We start from the raw sequence: 6,142 nt of genomic DNA, 5'->3' as shown, positions 1-6,142 counted from the left end.
TACTGCTCCGTGAATCGCGGGTAGCGCAGAAAATTTGTGGGGGTGCAGGGCAAAAACGGTGCCCTGCGCCTACGTAAAAACTGCACAAAGGTACCTGAGTTATATTTTCAGGTTGAAAAAAGTCCATCTAGTTCAACCAATTGAAAAAAAGTAGAATAAATAAATAGAAAACCTCCACATACAGAATCCTATAATCATATCCCCCATGAGTGTCGTTCTTTACATCAGGGTACCTATCAGAATCCCCTCTTACATCAGAGCCCCCATCAGTGTTTTTCTTTACATCAGGGTACCCATCAGTTTTACCTCTTACTCATAGGCGTGCGCACAGGGTGTGCCAGGGCACACCCTAATCACCCTGTGTTGTGCAGATTGCACCAAAACATACTGCGTTAAACGTGCACTAACGCACACAAAAATACAGCATTAAACGGCACATAACACACTGAAATATACAACGTTAAATGTGCACTAATGCACAGCAATATACTGCATTAAACGTGCATTAATGCACAGAAATATACTGCATTAAACATGCACTAATGCACAGAAATATACTGCGTTAAACATGCAGTAATGCACAGTAATATACTGCGTTAAACGTGCAGTAACGCACATGACATAGACCCCTGATATTTCACCAAAGCTCCCTAATGGGGCTCCTAAAATAAAAAATATAAAAAAAATAAAAACTACTGACACTGTCCACTGCCCTACTGACACCAATCTCGGCCATACTGACACCGTCCACCACTCTACTGACACCATCAGTATACTGTATATACACTTGCACACACATGCAAATGTTTGTGCTTTGGGGTGCACACCCTAATGCAACAGGCTGCGCACACCTATGCTCTTACCGTATATATACTCGAGTATAATCTGACCCGAATGTAGCGCTACCCCCGAAGGAGCCGCTGGTTTGATTTTGGGCCTACTCTCTGATCTATCCACCCTTTCTAATAAGCTTGAACCCTCCCTGGCACACCAGATAGATGCAAATATATTGCAAGTCCCCTTCTTGACTGGGACCACAATAACACATGTAAAATATATAGTAATGTTATTACCTTTTCTTGAATGCAGTTCTCAAGAGCAAATATACCTCACTCAATTAGTATAGTGAACCAAATATAACTTTACTTGGCAATAAAGGGGATAAATGAATGAACAGCAGATTAAACACACATAAACAGGTTTAGTGGACTCTGCAGGCGTCCCTGCAAGAGTCGATATAACAATCTAAAAGGGTAACAAAAATGAGTCTATTAGCCAGATTCAGGTAGGGGCGCGTATCTTTAAGGCGGCGTAGCATGTCGTATTTACGCTACGCCGCCTTAAGTCAGAGAGGCAAGCACTGTATTCACAAAGTACTTGCCTCCCAACTTACGGCGGCGTAGCGTAAATGGGGCCGGGGGGGGATGAGGGGGTGTGTTTTATGTTAATGGGGGGTGACCCGATGTGATTGACGTTTTTTACGAACGGCGCATGCGCCGTCCGTGTACATATCCCAGTGTGCATTGCTCCAAAGTACGCCGCAAGGACGTATTGGTTTCGACGTGAACTTAAATTACGTCCAGCCCTATTCACGGACGACTTGCGCAAACGACGTAACATTTTTACATTTCGGCGCGGGAACGACGGCCATACTTAACATTGACTAGGCCAGCTATTTGATGGAATAACTTTACGCCGGAAAACGCCTTACGTAAACGGCGGATCTTTACTGCGACGGGCGCATGTACGTTCGTGAATCGGCGTATCTAGGCATTTACATATTCTACGCCGAACTCAATGGAAGTGCCACCAAGCGGCCAGCCTAAATATTGCACCCTAAGATACGACGGCGCAGGCTGTCGTATCTTAGCTAGGTTTAAGTGTATCTCAGTTTGAGAATACACTTAAACTTACGACGGCGCAGATTCAGAGTTACGTCAGCGTATCTACTGATACGCCGGCGTAACTATTTGTGAATCTGGCTATATAAGTACAAGTAACTAAAGATAGTCTATGCTCGCGAGCTCCCCCTAGTGGGCAGTTCCATAAAACAACAGGTGCAGGTAACATTGACCAGGCCTGGTCTAAACAGCTCCAAAATGCTCCTTAATGATGAAACGTTGGTGCACTTAATTTATTTGTAATCCAAGGGGAAGTTAAACTCAGGCAGAAAAGGGTATGATGAACACAAGTACTTGCGGACCGACCAGTCAGCATCAGTCAGTTTCGCTAGCGTGACTTTCAAATGGTAGGCCTCTGGGCTAAGTCAGTAAGCAATACGTGGCTCAGGTATGTGAGGTGCCATTAATCATAAAGCTGAGGCAATATTGAAAGTTGGGCAAGTGCCCTCTCACCCGAGCAGGCCTAGTCCGCCTGAGTTCCTCACGACAACCTCACCGATCGGTAATCACTCTGCAGCACGCAGTCTCTGGTCTCTTACTCGCCACTGTTACGATCGTCAGCTGGTGGAAAACACCGATCTCCTGAAGACACGAGCAGGATACACTTAACCCCGTCTCCCTCCTGATGGCTGGTCTCCCGGCGAATTCAGGCCTAGCTGCTTGGCTGAAGTGCTCTCCCTTGTTCCGCAGAGGAAGGCAGGTCCCAAGAGAGCGAGTTCAGGTCCTCCCAGTCTTTAAATAACCTCCCCCATAAGGCTGTGCGGAGGTGTCATGTGCTCCAGAAAGACAAGGCATTGTGGGAACTGTAGTCTATTTCTACTAGTGTCTATGGAGTCCGTTTCTCCTGGTACCTCTAGTCCCACAATGCATTGGTTTCTTTTTTAGAAAGAGATAAATAAACAAATATATACAGGTAACTGGAACTCAGGGGGGGAAATTTAGATATGCAATACTATCAAATAGTCCCAGATAGTATTACCCCTCTACACAAATATAAGCCGAGGCACCTAATTTTACCACAAAAAAATGGGAAAACTTAATGGCTCAAGTATAAGCCTAGGGAGGGAAATGCAGCAGCTACTGTAAGTGAAAAAGAGGGTGAACAATGCCCATTTTTAGCCTCACTGTGCCCATTTTTAACCTCACTGTGCCCATCTGCTGCCTCACTGTGCCCACCTGTCTCATTAGTGCCCATCTGCAGCCTCACTGTGCCCATCTGCAGCATCTATACTGAGTCCTCCCCCACCAGCTCTCAGGTGGCGTGCCAGTACCATGGCAACCAACCCCACCTATCATACCTCATCTCGGGCTCAAGCCGGCGGCGGACACTCCCTCGCAAGCTGTCACACTCCCCTCACGCCTACCTATTACAGCACCAGCTCAGGGCCAGGACAGGTAAACTGTACTGTACTCACACATCCGTCTCGGGCAGCATCTGGAGAGGAGACTAGGACACTAAATGTGCAGCCGCGCTGCCCGGACGGTGATAGTGACATGTCTGAGATGAGACAGGTTCACTGGCTGGCTCAGCACGGAAGTAGGAGGAGGAAGGAAAAGGACACACACCAGGTGCGGCCGCGGTGCTGGAGGTGTTCCGGCGGGGGTCAGCTTCAAAAAAGAAAATCACGGACAAAGAGGAGGTGGAGCTTTGTTACAGTGGACGGCCGCCGACTGCAGTTAAGACGGCATGAGACAGCGGGAGACTCGAGTATAAGCCGACGGGGCGCTTTTTCAGCATAAAAAATGTGCTGAAAAACGTGGCTTATACTTGAGTATATAAGGTACACCCGAGCCCCCATCAGTGTCCTTATTTATATCAGGGTACCTACAGTGCCTTGAAAAATTATTCATCAGCAGGGACAGGGAAGCTGGTCAGAGTTGATGGGGAGATGGATAGAGCCAAATACAGGACAATCTTAGAAGAAAACCTCTCGGAGTCTACAAAAGACATGAGACTGGGGAGGAGGTTCAACTTCCAGCAGGACAACGACCCTAAACATACAGCCAGAGCTACAATCTAATGGTTTAGATCAAAGCATATTTAACACTTATGTCAAGCACGTAGTAAATGGGAATTGTAAAATAGTTGCATAAGAGAGGCAAATATAGCTCAGGTAATTTTGAGAGTAGATGTCCCTTTTAAGATGTTCCTCAACAAACAGCCATAGGCACAACAGTTAGTCCCAAGTAGTATGTTAATAGCTACAGGCCATAATAAATAACAGAAATTGTTTTAGGAGGTATATATGCAGCAGATCTTTCTATAGTACTACAAGTGAAACAATTGCTACTTATCCGTTTGCAGGGCTTGAGTGTAGCAACAAGGGATTCCGTAGTGTAGGGTGTCAGCAAGGAAGGTCTTTAAGGTTGTCCCCGGCAATGGCAGTCTGAAGTAGTCAAGGTAACAGCAGATAATGCTGAAGCTGCAGCTTGGTGTAGTTTGCAGCATGAGGAGTGATGGCACCAATGGTTGTAGTGTGGCCGAGCTACGGCTGACAATAATAGAACCACCGCCTATGTAAACTAAATGCCTTTATAGGCAGGGGACAGGCCGAATCCTGCGCCGAGTGTGCTCGGCACTTCCGCGTTTCAAGCTGTAACGCATGCGGCGCCGGGCGATGACATCATCGCACGGTCGAAGCAATGCGTTCCAGTGTGGAACGCATTACGGCGCAGGGAGCGCCTGTTACAACTGGTAATGCAGAGGTCACGGCAGTGAGGTGAGAGGCTCATCTACAAGGGTGGTGGATTCACACTTTGCATTACATGTCACATTGGTGATTGGAGTGGATTCAAATTGGATATCATTTTGTTTTCCTTTTCTACTTTTGCACAATTGTTTGCACGTTTATCATTTCCTTCTTTGATATATTTGGATATACATTGGATTATATATACTGTATATAGATTTATTTTTTACACATTTTTTGCACAATTGTTTTATTATATTGTGGTTATTTTGTAAGTTGCGCTACATCATTCTGTTGTATATATTTTCATCCACACAACTGCCACTCGCTAGATATTGAGGGGCAGATCCACGTACAGCGGCGCATATTACTGCCGGGCGTAGCGTATCAAAGATACACTACGCCGCCGTAACTTAATTTTTTTTTTTTGAATCCTCAAAGAATGTGCGCCGTAAGTTACGGCGGCGTAGTGTATCTTTGATACGCTACGCCCGGCAGTAATATGCGCCGCTGTACGTGGATCTGCCCCTCAATATCTAGCGAGTGGCAGTTGTGTGGATGAAAATATATACAACAGAATGATGTAGCGCAACTACGCCGCCGTAACTTACTTTTTTTTTTGAATCCTCAAAGAATGCGCGCCGTAAGTTACGGCGCCGTAGTGTATCTTTGGCGGCGTAAGTGTGCGCAATTCAAATCGATGTGATGGGGGTGTGTTTTATGTAAATCCGTTGTGACCCGAGGTAAACAACGTTTTTTTTTAACGGTGCATGCGCCGTCCGTGGGGGTATCCCAGTGCGCATGCTCGAAATTAAACCGGAACAAGCCAATGCTTACGACGGTGACGTCATTCTACGCAAATCCCTATTCGCGAACGACTTACGCAAACGACATAAAAAATTCAAATTTCGACGTGGGAACGACGGCCATACTTAACATTTAGTACGCCACCATATAGCAGCTTTAACTATACGCCGGAAAAAGCCGAACGCAAACGACATAAAAAAAAGCGCCGCCAGGACGTAGGTTCGTGGATCGCCGTATCTAGCTAATTTGCATACTCGACGTGGAATTTGATGAAAACGCTACCTAGCGTCCAGCGTAAATATACACCTACGATCCAACGGCGTACTAAGACGTACGCCTGTCGGATCGATCCCTCGTTCCGTCGTATGTTGTTTTGTGGATACAAAACAAGATACGACGCGGGAACTTTGAAATTACGCGGCGTATCAATAGATACGCCGGCGTAATTTCTTTGTGGATCTGCCCCTTTCTCTTTTTTTGGACCATTCTCTGTAAACCCAAGAGATGGTTGTGTGTGAACATCCCAGCAGTTTTTCAAACACTCAGACCAGCCCATCTTGCACCAACAAGCATGCACATTCAAAGTCGATTAAATGCTCTTTCTTCCCCATTCTGAGGCCCATTCGTTAGAAACGTCAAATATGTGGGGTCACTAGTATTTTGCATAGAACACGCCCCCAACCAGCCTATTTTGAATTAGGCGGGCTTACGCTGGCCCAGTTACACTGCGCCGCCGTAAGTTAC

The sequence above is a fragment of the Rana temporaria genome, chromosome 2 (genome assembly GCF_905171775.1).
Source record: "Rana temporaria chromosome 2, aRanTem1.1, whole genome shotgun sequence".
NCBI classification, from domain to species: Eukaryota; Metazoa; Chordata; class Amphibia; order Anura; family Ranidae; genus Rana; species Rana temporaria.
Note: the sequence above shows the minus strand (reverse complement) of the source record.